This window comes from Syngnathus typhle, unplaced genomic scaffold (assembly GCF_033458585.1).
Source record: "Syngnathus typhle isolate RoL2023-S1 ecotype Sweden unplaced genomic scaffold, RoL_Styp_1.0 HiC_scaffold_41, whole genome shotgun sequence".
Taxonomy (NCBI): domain Eukaryota; kingdom Metazoa; phylum Chordata; class Actinopteri; order Syngnathiformes; family Syngnathidae; genus Syngnathus; species Syngnathus typhle.
Window position 1 is genome coordinate 81,497 of NW_026871947.1, and position 15,318 is coordinate 96,814.

Sequence of the window (15,318 nt, forward strand, 5' to 3'; positions counted from 1 at the left end):
ATTTTATTGCTTAAATCGCATTTTCTCGGCGAGCTGAGCACTTTTTCTGAATTGTGCCGCTCCTGTCACTCTGGTTAGGTTGGCATCGAAAAAAACGCTATCGGGTGCTTTAGAGTGCCGAGTTATTCACTGCGCATGAAGAAATGACCACCTCTAACGTTTGGTTTATGTTTAATAAGCATTTTTAATTTTATTGCTTAAATCGCATTTTCTCGGCGAGCTGAGCACTTTTTCTGAATTGTGCCGCTCCCGTCACTCTGGTTAGGTTGGCATCGAAAAAAACGCTCTCGGGTGCTTTAGAGTGCCGAGTTTATTACTGCGCATTAAGAAATGACCACCTCCAACGTTTGGTTTATGTTTTATAAGCATTTTTAATTTTATTGCTTAAATCGCATTTTCTCGGCGAGCTGAGCACTTTTTCTGAATTGTGCCGCTCCCGTCACTCTGGTTAGGTTGGCATCGAAAAAAACGCTCTCGGGTGCTTTAGAGTGCCGAGTTTATTACTGCGCATTAAGAAATGACCACCTCCAACGTTTGGTTTATGTTTAATAAGCATTTTTAATTTTATTGCTTAAATCGCATTTTCTCGGCGAGCTGAGCACTTTTTCTGAATTGTGCCGCTCCCGTCACTGGTTAGGTTGGCATCGAAAAAAACGCTCTCGGGTGCTTTAGAGTGCCGACTTTATCACTGCGCATGAAGAAATGACCACCTCCAACGTTTGGTTTATGTTTTATAAGCATTTTTAATTTTATTGCTTAAATCGCATTTTCTCGGCGAGCTGAGCACTTTTTCTGAATTGTGCCGCTCCCGTCACTCTTGTTAGGTTGGCATCGAAAAAAACGCTCACGGGTGCTTTAGAGTGCCGAGTTTATTACTGCGCATTAAGAAATGACCACCTCCAACGTTTGGTTTATGTTTTATAAGCATTTTTAATTTTATTGCTTAAATCGCATTTTCTCGGCGAGCTGAGCACTTTTTCTGAATTGTGCCGCTCCCGTCACTCTGATTAGGTTGGCATCGAAAAAAACGCTCTCGGGTGCTTTAGAGTGCCGAGTTATTCACTGCGCATGAAGAAATGACCACCTCCAACGTTTGGTTTATGTTTTATAAGCATTTTTAATTTTATTGCTTAAATCGCATTTTCTCGGCGAGCTGAGCGCTTTTTCTGAATTGTGCCGCTCCCGTAACTCTGGTTAGGTTGGCATCGAAAAAAACGCTCTCGGGTGCTTTAGAGTGCCGAGTTTATTACTGCGCATTAAGAAATGACCACCTCCAACGTTTGGTTTATGTTTTATAAGCATTTTTAATTTTATTGCTTAAATCGCATTTTCTCGGCGAGCTGAGCACTTTTTCTGAATTGTGCCGCTCCCGTCACTCTGGTTAGGTTGGCATCGAAAAAAACGCTCTCGGGTGCTTTAGAGTGCCGAGTTTATTACTGCGCATTAAGAAATGACCACCTCCAACGTTTGGTTTATGTTTTATAAGCATTTTTAATTTTATTGCTTAAATCGCATTTTCTCGGCGAGCTGAGCACTTTTTCTGAATTGTGCCGCTCCCGTCACTCTGGTTAGGTTGGCATCGAAAAAAACGCTATCGGGTGCTTTAGAGTGCCGAGTTATTCACTGCGCATGAAGAAATGACCACCTCCAACGTTTGGTTTATGTTTAATAAGCATTTTTAATTTTATTGCTTAAATCGCATTTTCTCGGCGAGCTGAGCACTTTTTCTGAATTGTGCCGCTCCCGTCACTCTGGTTAGGTTGGCATCGAAAAAAACGCTCTCGGGTGCTTTAGAGTGCCGAGTTTATTACTGCGCATTAAGAAATGACCACCTCCAACGTTTGGTTTATGTTTTATAAGCATTTTTAATTTTATTGCTTAAATCGCATTTTCTCGGCGAGCTGAGCACTTTTTCTGAATTGTGCCGCTCCCGTCACTCTGGTTAGGTTGGCATCGAAAAAAACGCTCTCGGGTGCTTTAGAGTGCCGAGTTTATTACTGCGCATTAAGAAATGACCACCTCCAACGTTTGGTTTATGTTTTATAAGCATTTTTAATTTTATTGCTTAAATCGCATTTTCTCGGCGAGCTGAGCACTTTTTCTGAATTGTGCCGCTCCCGTCACTTGGCATCGAAAAAAACGCTCTCGGGTGCTTTAGAGTGCCGAGTTATTCACTGCGCATGAAGAAATGACCACCTCCAACGTTTGGTTTATGTTTTATAAGCATTTTTAATTTTATTGCTTAAATCGCATTTTCTCGGCGAGCTGAGCGCTTTTTCTGAATTGTGCCGCTCCCGTCACTCTGGTTAGGTTGGCATCGAAAAAAACGCTCTCGGGTGCTTTAGAGTGCCGAGTTTATTACTGCGCATTAAGAAATGACCACCTCCAACGTTTGGTTTATGTTTTATAAGCATTTTTAATTTTATTGCCTAAATCGCATTTTCTCGGCGAGCTGAGCACTTTTTCTGAATTGTGCCGCTCCCGTCACTCTGGTTAGGTTGGCATCGAAAAAAACGCTCTCGGGTGCTTTAGAGTGCCGAGTTTATCACTGCGCATGAAGAAATGACCACCTCCAACGTTTGGTTTATGTTTTATAAGCATTTTTAATTTTATTGCTTAAATCGCATTTTCTCGGCGAGCTGAGCACTTTTTCTGAATTGTGCCGCTCCCGTCACTCTGGTTAGGTTGGCATCGAAAAAAACGCTCTCGGGTGCTTTAGAGTGCCGAGTTTATCACTGCGCATGAAGAAATGACCACCTCCAACGTTTGGTTTATGTTTAATAAGCATTTTTAATTTTATTGCTTAAATCGCATTTTCTCGGCGAGCTGAGCACTTTTTCTGAATTGTGCCGCTCCCGTCACTCTGGTTAGGTTATCATCGAAAAAAACGCTCTCGGGTGCTTTAGAGTGCCGAGTTTATCACTGCGCATGAAGAAATGACCACCTCCAACGTTTGGTTTATGTTTTATAAGCATTTTTAATTTTATTGCTTAAATCGCATTTTCTCGGCGAGCTGAGCGCTTTTTCTGAATTGTGCCGCTCCCGTCACTCTGGTTAGGTTGGCATCGAAAAAAACGCTCTCGGGTGCTTTAGAGTGCCGAGTTTATCACTGCGCATGAAGAAATGACACTCCAACGTTTGGTTTATGTTTTATAAGCATTTTTAATTTTATTGCTTAAATCGCATTTTCTCGGCGAGCTGAGCGCTTTTTCTGAATTGTGCCGCTCCCGTAACTCTGGTTAGGTTGGCATCGAAAAAAACGCTCTCGGGTGCTTTAGAGTGCCGAGTTTATCACTGCGCATGAAGAAATGACCACTTCCAACGTTTGGTTTATGTTTTATAAGCATTTTTAATTTTATTGCTTAAATCGCATTTTCTCGGCGAGCTGAGCACTTTTTCTGAATTGTGCCGCTCCCGTCACTCTGGTTAGGGGCGCATCGAAAAAAACGCTCTCGGGTGCTTTAGAGTGCCGAGTTTATTACTGCGCATTAAGAAATGACCACCTCCAACGTTTGGTTTATGTTTTATAAGCATTTTTAATTTTATTGCTTAAATCGCATTTTCTCGGCGAGCTGAGCGCTTTTTCTGAATTGTGCCGCTCCCGTCACTCTGGTTAGGTTGGCATCGAAAAAAACGCTCTCGGGTGCTTTAGAGTGCCGAGTTATTCACTGCGCATGAAGAAATGACCACCTCCAATGTTTGGTTTATGTTTAATAAGCATTTTTAATTTTATTGCTTAAATCGCATTTTCTCGGCGAGCTGAGCGCTTTTTCTGAATTGTGCCGCTCCCGTCACTCTGGTTAGGTTGGCATCGAAAAAAACGCTCTCGGGTGCTTTAGAGTGCCGAGTTATTCACTGCGCATGAAGAAATGACCACCTCCAACGTTTGGTTTATGTTTAATAAGCATTTTTAATTTTATTGCTTAAATCGCATTTTCTCGGCGAGCTGAGCACTTTTTCTGAATTGTGCCGCTCCCGTCACTCTGGTTAGGTTGGCATCGAAAAAAACGCTCTCGGGTGCTTTAGAGTGCCGAGTTTATTACTGCGCATTAGGAAATGACCACCTCCAACGTTTGGTTTATGTTTTATAAGCATTTTTAATTTTATTGCTTAAATCGCATTTTCTCGGCGAGCTGAGCGCTTTTTCTGAATTGTGCCGCTCCCGTCACTCTGGTTAGGTTGGCATCGAAAAAAACGCTCTCGGGTGCTTTAGAGTGCCGAGTTTATTACTGCGCATTAAGAAATGACCACCTCCAACGTTTGGTTTATGTTTTATAAGCATTTTTAATTTTATTGCTTAAATCGCATTTTCTCGGCGAGCTGAGCACTTTTTCTGAATTGTGCCGCTCCCGTCACTCTGGTTAGGTTGGCATCGAAAAAAACGCTCTCGGGTGCTTTAGAGTGCCGAGTTTATTACTGCGCATTATGAAATGACCACCTCCAACGTTTGGTTTATGTTTTATAAGCATTTTTAATTTTATTGCTTAAATCGCATTTTCTCGGCGAGCTGAGCGCTTTTTCTGAATTGTGCCGCTCCCGTCACTCTGGTTAGGTTGGCATCGAAAAAAACGCTCTCGGGTGCTTTAGAGTGCCGACTTTATTACTGCGCATTAAGAAATGACCACCTCCAACGTTTGGTTTATGTTTTATAAGCATTTTTAATTTTATTGCTTAAATCGCATTTTCTCGGCGAGCTGAGCACTTTTTCTGAATTGTGCCGCTCCCGTCACTCTGGTTAGGTTGGCATCGAAAAAAACGCTCTCGGGTGCTTTAGAGTGCCGAGTTATTCACTGCGCATGAAGAAATGACCACCTCCAACGTTTGGTTTATGTTTAATAAGCATTTTTAATTTTATTGCTTGAATCGCATTTTCTCGGCGAGCTGAGCACTTTTTCTGAATTGTGCCGCTCCCGTCACTCTGGTTAGGTTGGCATCGAAAAAAACGCTCTCGGGTGCTTTAGAGTGCCGAGTTTATCACTGCGCATGAAGAAATGACCACCTCCAACGTTTGGTTTATGTTTTATAAGCATTTTTAATTTTATTGCTTAAATCGCATTTTCTCGGCGAGCTGAGCGCTTTTTCTGAATTGTGCCGCTCCCGTCACTCTGGTTAGGTTGGCATCGAAAAAAACGCTCTCGGGTGCTTTAGAGTGCCGAGTTTATCACTGCGCATGAAGAAATGACCACCTCCAACGTTTGGTTTATGTTTTATAAGCATTTTTAATTTTATTGCTTAAATCGCATTTTCTCGGCGAGCTGAGCACCTTTTCTGAATTGTGCCGCTCCCGTCACTCTGGTTAGGTTGGCATCGAAAAAAACGCTCTCGGGTGCTTTAGAGTGCCGAGTTTATCACTGCGCATGAAGAAATGACCACCTCCAACGTTTGGTTTATGTTTTATAAGCATTTTTAATTTTATTGCTTAAATCGCATTTTCTCGGCGAGCTGAGCGCTTTTTCTGAATTGTGCCTGTCCCGTCACTCTGGTTAGGTTGGCATCGAAAAAAACGCTCTCGGGTGCTTTAGAGTGCCGAGTTATTCACTGCGCATGAAGAAATGACCACCTCCAACGTTTGGTTTATGTTTAATAAGCATTTTTAATTTTATTGCTTAAATCGCATTTTCTCGGCGAGCTGAGCGCTTTTTCTGAATTGTGCCGCTCCCGTCACTCTGGTTAGGTTGGCATCGAAAAAAACGCTCTCGGGTTCTTTAGAGTGCCGAGTTATTCACTGCGCATGAAGAAATGACAACCTCCAACGTTTGGTTTATGTTTAATAAGCATTTTTAATTTTATTGCTTAAATCGCATTTTCTCGGCGAGCTGAGCACTTTTTCTGAATTGTGCCGCTCCCGTCACTCTGGTTAGGTTGGCATCGAAAAAAAACGCTCTCGGGTGCTTTAGAGTGCCGAGTTATTCACTGCGCATGAAGAAATGACCACCTCCAACGTTTGGTTTATGTTTTATAAGCATTTTTAATTTTATTGCTTAAATCGCATTTTCTCGGCGAGCTGAGCGCTTTTTCTAAATTGTGCCGCTCCCGTCACTCTGGTTAGGTTGGCATCGAAAAAAACGCTCTCGGGTGCTTTAGAGTGCCGAGTTTATTACTGCGCATAAAGAAATGACCACCTCCAACGTTTGGTTTATGTTTTATAAGCATTTTTAATTTTATTGCTTAAATCGCATTTTCTCGGCGAGCTGAGCACTTTTTCTGAATTGTGCCGTCCCGTCACTCTGGTTAGGTTGGCATCGAAAAAAACGCTCACGGGTGCTTTAGAGTGCCGAGTTTATTACTGCGCATTAAGAAATGACCACCTCCAACGTTTGGTTTATGTTTTATAAGCATTTTTAATTTTATTGCTTAAATCGCATTTTCTCGGCGAGCTGAGCACTTTTTCTGAATTGTGCCGCTCCCGTCACTCTGGTTAGGTTGGCATCGAAAAAAACGCTCTCGGGTGCTTTAGAGGGCCGAGTTTATCACTGCGCATGAAGAAATGACCACCTCCAACGTTTGGTTTATGTTTAATAAGCATTTTTAATTTTATTGCTTAAATCGCATTTTCTCGGCGAGCTGAGCACTTTTTCTGAATTGTGCCGCTCCCGTCACTCTGGTTAGGTTGGCATCGAAAAAAACGCTCTCGGGTGCTTTAGAGTGCCGACTTTATCACTGCGCATGAAGAAATGACCACCTCCAACGTTTGGTTTATGTTTAATAAGCATTTTTAATTTTATTGCTTAAATCGCATTTTCTCGGCGAGCTGAGCGCTTTTTCTGAATTGTGCCGCTCCCGTCACTCTGGTTAGGTTGGCATCGAAAAAAACGCTCTCGGGTGCTTTAGAGTGCCGAGTTATTCACTGCGCATGAAGAAATGACCACCTCCAACGTTTGGTTTATGTTTAATAAGAATTTTTAATTTTATTGCTTAAATCGCATTTTCTCGGCGAGCTGAGCACTTTTTCTGAATTGTGCCGCTGTCGTCACACTAGTTAGGTTGGCATCGAAAAAAACGCTCTCGGGTGCTTTAGAGTGCCGAGTTTATTACTGCGCATTAGGAAATGACCACCTCCAACGTTTGGTTTATGTTTTATAAGCATTTTTAATTTTATTGCTTAAATCGCATTTTCTCGGCGAGCTGTTCGCTTTTTCTGAATTGTGCCGCTCCCGTCACTCTGGTTAGGTTGGCATCGAAAAAAACGCTCTCGGGTGCTTTAGAGTGCCGAGTTTATTACTGCGCATTAAGAAATGACCACCTCCAACGTTTGGTTTATGTTTTATAAGCATTTTTAATTTTATTGCTTAAATCGCATTTTCTCGGCGAGCTGAGCACTTTTTCTGAATTGTGCCGCTCCCGTCACTCTGGTTAGGTTGGCATCGAAAAAAACACTCTCGGGTGCTTTAGAGTGCCGAGTTTATTACTGCGCATTAAGAAATGACCACCTCCAACGTTTGGTTTATGTTTTATAAGCATTTTTAATTTTATTGCTTAAATCGCATTTTCTCGGCGAGCTGAGCACTTTTTCTGAATTGTGCCGCTCCCGTCACTCTGGTTAGGTTGGCATCGAAAAAAACGCTCTCGGGTGCTTTAGAGTGCCGAGTTTATTACTGCGCATTAAGAAATGACCACCTCCAACGTTTGGTTTATGTTTTATAAGCATTTTTAATTTTATTGCTTAAATCGCATTTTCTCGGCGAGCTGAGCACTTTTTCTGAATTGTGCCGCTCCCGTCACTCTGGTTAGGTTGGCATCGAAAAAAACGCTCTCGGGTGCTTTAGAGTGCCGAGTTTATTACTGCGCATTAAGAAATGACCACCTCCAACGTTTGGTTTATGTTTTATAAGCATTTTTAATTTTATTGCTTAAATCGCATTTTCTCGGCGAGCTGAGCACTTTTTCTGAATTGTGCCGCTCCCGTCACTCTGGCATCGAAAAAAACGCTCTCGGGTGCTTTAGAGTGCCGAGTTATTCACTGCGCATGAAGAAATGACCACCTCCAACGTTTGGTTTATGTTTTATAAGCATTTTTAATTTTATTGCTTAAATCGCATTTTCTCGGCGAGCTGAGCACTTTTTCTGAATTGTGCCGCTCCCGTCACTCTGGTTAGGTTGGCATCGAAAAAAACGCTCTCGGGTGCTTTAGAGTGCCGAGTTTATCACTGCGCATGAAGAAATGACCACCTCCAACGTTTGGTTTATGTTTTATAAGCATTTTTAATTTTATTGCTTAAATCGCATTTTCTCGGCGAGCTGAGCGCTTTTTCTGAATTGTGCCGCTCCCGTCACTCTGGTTAGGTTGGCATCGAAAAAACGCTCTCGGGTGCTTTAGAGTGCCGAGTTTATCACTGCGCATGAAGAAATGACCACTTCCAACGTTTGGTTTATGTTTTATAAGCATTTTTAATTTTATTGCTTAAATCGCATTTTCTCGGTGAGCTGAGCGCTTTTTCTGAATTGTGCCGCTCCCGTCACTCTGGTTAGGTTGGCATCGAAAAAAACGCTCTCGGGTGCTTTAGAGTGCCGAGTTATTCACTGCGCATGAAGAAATGACCACCTCCACCGTTTGGTTTATGTTTAATAAGCATTTTTAATTTTATTGCTTAAATCGCATTTTCTCGGCGAGCTGAGCACTTTTTCTGAATTGTGCCGCTCCCGTCACTCTGGTTAGGTTGGCATCGAAAAAAACGCTCTCGGGTGCTTTAGAGTGCCGAGTTTATTACTGCGCATTAAGAAATGACCACCAACGTTTGGTTTATGTTTTATAAGCATTTTTAATTTTATTGCTTAAATCGCATTTTCTCGGCGAGCTGAGCGCTTTTTCTGAATTGTGCCGCTCCCGTCACTCTGGTTAGGTTGGCATCGAAAAAAACGCTCTCGGGTGCTTTAGAGTGCCGAGTTATTCACTGCGCATGAAGAAATGACCACCTCCAACGTTTGGTTTATGTTTAATAAGCATTATTAATTTTATTGCTTAAATCGCATTTTCTCGGCGAGCTGAGCACTTTTTCTGAATTGTGCCGCTCCCGTCACTCTGGTTAGGTTGGCATCGAAAAAAACGCTCTCGGGTGCTTTAGAGTGCCGAGTTTATTACTGCGCATTAAGAAATGACCACCTCCAACGTTTGGTTTATGTTTTATAAGCATTTTTAATTTTATTGCTTAAATCGCATTTTCTCGGCGAGCTGAGCACTTTTTCTGAATTGTGCCGCTCCCGTCACTCTGGTTAGGTTGGCATCGAAAAAAACGCTCTCGGGTGCTTTAGAGTGCCGAGTTTATCACTGCGCATGAAGAAATGACCACCTCCAACGTTTGGTTTATGTTTAATAAGCATTTTTAATTTTATTGCTTAAATCGCATTTTCTCGGCGAGCTGAGCACTTTTTCTGAATTGTGCCGCTCCCGTCACTCTGGTTAGGTTGGCATCGAAAAAAACGCTCTCGGGTGCTTTAGAGTGCCGACTTTATCACTGCGGATGAAGAAATGACCACCTCCAACGTTTGGTTTATGTTTTATAAGCATTTTTAATTTTATTGCTTAAATCGCATTTTCTCGGCGAGCTGAGCACTTTTTCTGAATTGTGCCGCGCCCGTCACTCTGGTTAGGTTGGCATCGAAAAAAACGCTCACGGGTGCTTTAGAGTGCCGAGTTTATTACTGCGCATTAAGAAATGACCACCTCCAACGTTTGGTTTATGTTTTATAAGCATTTTTAATTTTATTGCTTAAATCGCATTTTCTCGGCGAGCTGAGCACTTTTTCTGAATTGTGCCGCTCCCGTCACTCTGGTTAGGTTGGCATCGAAAAAAACGCTCTCGGGTGCTTTAGAGTGCCGAGTTATTCACTGCGCATGAAGAAATGACCACCTCCAACGTTTGGTTTATGTTTTATAAGCATTTTTAATTTTATTGCTTAAATCGCATTTTCTCGGCGAGCACTTTTTCTGAATTGTGCCGCTCCCGTCACTCTGGTTAGGTTGGCATCGAAAAAAACGCTCTCGGGTGCTTTAGAGTGCCGAGTTTATCACTGCGCATGAAGAAATGACCACCTCCAACGTTTGGTTTATGTTTTATAAGCATTTTTAATTTTATTGCTTAAATCGCATTTTCTCGGCGAGCTGAGCGCTTTTTCTGAATTGTGCCGCTCCCGTAACTCTGGTTAGGTTGGCATCGAAAAAAACGCTCTCGGGTGCTTTAGAGTGCCGAGTTTATCACTGCGCATGAAGAAATGACCACTTCCAACGTTTGGTTTATGTTTTATAAGCATTTTTAATTTTATTGCTTAAATCGCATTTTCTCGGCGAGCTGAGCACTTTTTCTGAATTGTGCCGCTCCCGTCACTCTGGTTAGGTTGGCATCGAAAAAAACGCTCTCGGGTGCTCTAGAGTGCCGAGTTTATTACTGCGCATTAAGAAATGACCACCTCCAACGTTTGGTTTATGTTTTATAAGCATTTTTAATTTTATTGCTTAAATCGCATTTTCTCGGCGAGCTGAGCACTTTTTCTGAATTGTGCCGCTCCCGTCACTCTGGTTAGGTTGGCATCGAAAAAAACGCTCTCGGGTGCTTTAGAGTGCCGAGTTATTCACTGCGCATGAAGAAATGACCACCTCCAACGTTTGGTTTATGTTTTATAAGCATTTTTAATTTTATTGCTTAAATCGCATTTTCTCGGCGAGCTGAGCACTTTTTCTGAATTGTGCCGCTCCCGTCACTCTGGTTAGGTTGGCATCGAAAAAAACGCTCTCGGGTGCTTTAGAGTGCCGAGTTATTCACTGCGCATGAAGAAATGACCACCTCCAACGTTTGGTTTATGTTTTATAAGCATTTTTAATTTTATTGCTTAAATCGCATTTTCTCGGCGAGCTGAGCACTTTTTCTGAATTGTGCCGCTCCCGTCACTCTGGTTAGGTTGGCATCGAAAAAAACGCTCTCGGGTGCTTTAGAGTGCCGAGTTATTCACTGCGCATGAAGAAATGACCACCTCCAACGTTTGGTTTATGTTTTATAAGCATTTTTAATTTTATTGCTTAAATCGCATTTTCTCGGCGAGCTGAGCACTTTTTCTGAATTGTGCCGCTCCCGTCACTCTGGTTAGGTTGGCATCGAAAAAAACGCTCTCGGGTGCTTTAGAGTGCCGAGTTTATCACTGCGCATGAAGAAATGACCACCTCCAACGTTTGGTTTATGTTTTATAAGCATTTTTAATTTTATTGCTTAAATCGCATTTTCTCGGCGAGCTGAGCGCTTTTTTCTGAATTGTGCCGCTCCCGTCACTCTGGTTAGGTTGGCATCGAAAAAAACGCTCTCGGGTGCTTTAGAGTGCCGAGTTATTCACTGCGCATGAAGAAATGACCACCTCCAACGTTTGGTTTATGTTTAATAAGCATTTTTAATTTTATTGCTTAAATCGCATTTTCTCGGCGAGCTGAGCGCTTTTTCTGAATTGTGCCGCTCCTGTCACTCTGGTTAGGTTGGCATCGAAAAAAACGCTCTCGGGTGCTTTAGAGTGCCGAGTTATTCACTGCGCATGAAGAAATGACCACCTCCAACGTTTGGTTTATGTTTAATAAGCATTTTTAATTTTATTGCTTAAATCGCATTTTCTCGGCGAGCTGAGCACTTTTTCTGAATTGTGCCGCTCCCGTCACTCTGGTTAGGTTGGCATCGAAAAAAACGCTCGCGGGTGCTTTAGAGTGCCGAGTTTATTACTGCGCATTAAGAAATGACCACCTCCAACGTTTGGTTTATGTTTTATAAGCATTTTTAATTTTATTGCTTAAATCACATTTTCTCGGCGAGCTGAGCACTTTTTCTGAATTGTGCCGCTCCCGTCACTCTGGTTAGGTTGGCATCGAAAAAAACGCTCTCGGGTGCTTTAGAGTGCCGAGTTATTCACTGCGCACGAAGAAATGACCACCTCCAACGTTTGGTTTATGTTTTATAAGCATTTTTAATTTTATTGCTTAAATCGCATTTTCTCGGCGAGCTGAGCGCTTTTTCTGAATTGTGCCGCTCCCGTCACTCTGGTTAGGTTGGCATCGAAAAAAACGCTCTCGGGTGCTTTAGAGTGCCGAGTTTATTACTGCGCATTAAGAAATGACCACCTCCAACGTTTGGTTTATGTTTTATAAGCATTTTTAATTTTATTGCTTAAATCGCATTTTCTCGGCGAGCTGAGCACTTTTTCTGAATTGTGCCGCTCCCGTCACTCTGGTTAGGTTGGCATCGAAAAAAAACGCTCTCGGGTGCTTTAGAGTGCCGAGTTTATTACTGCGCATTAAGAAATGACCACCTCCAACGTTTGGTTTATGTTTTATAAGCATTTTTAATTTTATTACTTAAATCGCATTTTCTCGGCGAGCTGAGCACTTTTTCTGAATTGTGCCGCTCCCGTCACTCTGGTTAGGTTGGCATCGAAAAAAACGCTTTCGGGTGCTTTAGAGTGCCGAGTTATTCACTGCGCATGAAGAAATGACCACCTCCAACGTTTGGTTTATGTTTAATAAGCATTTTTAGTTTTATTGCTTAAATCGCATTTTCTCGGCGAGCTGAGCACTTTTTCTGAATTGTGCCGCTCCCGTCACTCTGGTTAGGTTGGCATCGAAAAAAACGCTCTCGGGTGCTTTAGAGTGCCGAGTTTATTACTGCGCATTAAGAAATGACCACCTCTAACGTTTGGTTTATGTTTTATAAGCATTTTTAATTTTATTGCTTAAATCGCATTTTCTCGGCGAGCTGAGCGCTTTTTCTGAATTGTGCCGCTCCCGTCACTCTGGTTAGGTTGGCATCGAAAAAAACGCTCTCGGGTGCTTTAGAGTGCCGATTTATTCACTGCGCATGAAGAAATGACCACCTCCAACGTTTGGTTTATGTTTAATAAGCATTTTTAATTTTATTGCTTAAATCGCATTTTCTCGGCGAGCTGAGCACTTTTTCTGAATTGTGCCGCTCCCGTCACTCTGGTTAGGTTGGCATCGAAAAAAACGCTCTCGGGTGCTTTAGAGTGCCGAGTTTATTACTGCGCATTAAGAAATGACCACCTCCAACGTTTGGTTTAAGTTTTATAAGCATTTTTAATTCTATTGCTTAAATCGCATTTTCTCGGCGAGCTGAGCACTTTTTCTGAATTGTGCCGCTCCCGTCACTCTGGTTAGGTTGGCTCGAAAAAAACGCTCTCGGGTGCTTTAGAGTGCCGAGTTATTCACTGCGCACGAAGAAATGACCACCTCCAACGTTTGGTTTATGTTTTATAAGCATTTTTAATTGTATTGCTTAAATCGCATTTTCTCGGCGAGCTGAGCACTTTTTCTGAATTGTGCCGCTCCCGTCACTCTGGTTAGGTTGGCATCGAAAAGACGCTCTCGGGTGCTTTAGAGTGCCGAGTTTATCACTGCGCATGAAGAAATGACCACTTCCAACGTTTGGTTTATGTTTTATAAGCATTTTTAATTTTATTGCTTAAATCGCATTTTCTCGGCGAGCTGAGCACTTTTTCTGAATTGTGCCGCTCCCGTCACTCTGGTTAGGTTGGCATCGAAAAAAACGCTCTCGGGTGCTCTAGAGTGCCGAGTTTATTACTGCGCATTAAGAAATGACCACCTCCAACGTTTGGTTTATGTTTTATAAGCATTTTTAATTTTATTGCTTAAATCGCATTTTCTCGGCGAGCTGAGCACTTTTTCTGAATTGTGCCGCTCCCGTCACTCTGGTTAGGTTGGCATCGAAAAAAACGCTCTCGGGTGCTTTAGAGTGCCGAGTTTATCACTGCGCATGAAGAAATGACCACCTCCAACGTTTGGTTTATGTTTTATAAGCATTTTTAATTTTATTGCTTAAATCGCATTTTCTCGGCGAGCTGAGCGCTTTTTCTGAATTGTGCCGCTCCCGTCACTCTGGTTAGGTTGGCATCGAAAAAAACGCTCTCGGGTGCTTTAGAGTGCCGAGTTATTCACTGCGCATGAAGAAATGACCACCTCCAATGTTTGGTTTATGTTTAATAAGCATTTTTAATTTTATTGCTTAAATCGCATTTTCTCGGCGAGCTGAGCGCTTTTTCTGAATTGTGCCGCTCCCGTCACTCTGGTTAGGTTGGCATCGAAAAAAACGCTCTCGGGTGCTTTAGAGTGCCGAGTTATTCACTGCGCATGAAGAAATGACCACCTCCAACGTTTGGTTTATGTTTAATAAGCATTTTTAATTTTATTGCTTAAATCGCATTTTCTCGGCGAGCTGAGCACTTTTTCTGAATTGTGCCGCTCCCGTCACTCTGGTTAGGTTGGCATCGAAAAAAACGCTCTCGGGTGCTTTAGAGTGCCGAGTTTATTACTGCGCATTAGGAAATGACCACCTCCAACGTTTGGTTTATGTTTTATAAGCATTTTTAATTTTATTGCTTAAATCGCATTTTCTCGGCGAGCTGAGCGCTTTTTCTGAATTGTGCCGCTCCCGTCACTCTGGTTAGGTTGGCATCGAAAAAAACGCTCTCGGGTGCTTTAGAGTGCCGAGTTTATTACTGCGCATTAAGAAATGACCACCTCCAACGTTTGGTTTATGTTTTATAAGCATTTTAAATTTTATTGCTTAAATCGCATTTTCTCGGCGAGCTGAGCACTTTTTCTGAATTGTGCCGCTCCCGTCACTCTGGTTAGGTTGGCATCGAAAAAAACGCTCTCGGGTGCTTTAGAGTGCCGAGTTTATTACTGCGCATTGAGAAATGACCACCTCCAACGTTTGGTTTATGTTTTAAAAGCATTTTTAATTTTATTGCTTAAATCGCATTTTCTCGGCGAGCTGAGCACTTTTTCTGAATTGTGCCGCTCCCGTCACTCTGGTTAGGTTGGCATCGAAAAAAACGCTCTCGGGTGCTTTAGAGTGCCGAGTTTATTACTGCGCATTAAGAAATGACCACCTCCAACGTTTGGTTTATGTTTTATAAGCATTTTTAATTTTATTGCTTAAATCGCATTTTCTCGGCGAGCTGAGCGCTTTTTCTGAATTGTGCCGCTCCCGTCACTCTGGTTAGGTTGGCATCGAAAAAAACGCTCTCGGGTGCTTTAGAGTGCCGAGTTTATCACTGCGCATGAAGAAATGACCACCTCCAACGTTTGGTTTATGTTTTATAAGCATTTTTAATTTTATTGCTTAAATCGCATTTTCTCGGCGAGCTGAGCGCTTTTTCTGAATTGTGCCGCTCCCGTAACTCTGGTTAGGTTGGCATCGAAAAAAACGCTCTCGGGTGCTTTAGAGTGCCGAGTTTATCACTGCGCATGAAGAAATGACCACTTCCAACGTTTGGTTTATGTTTTATAAGCATTTTTAATTTTATTGCTTTAAT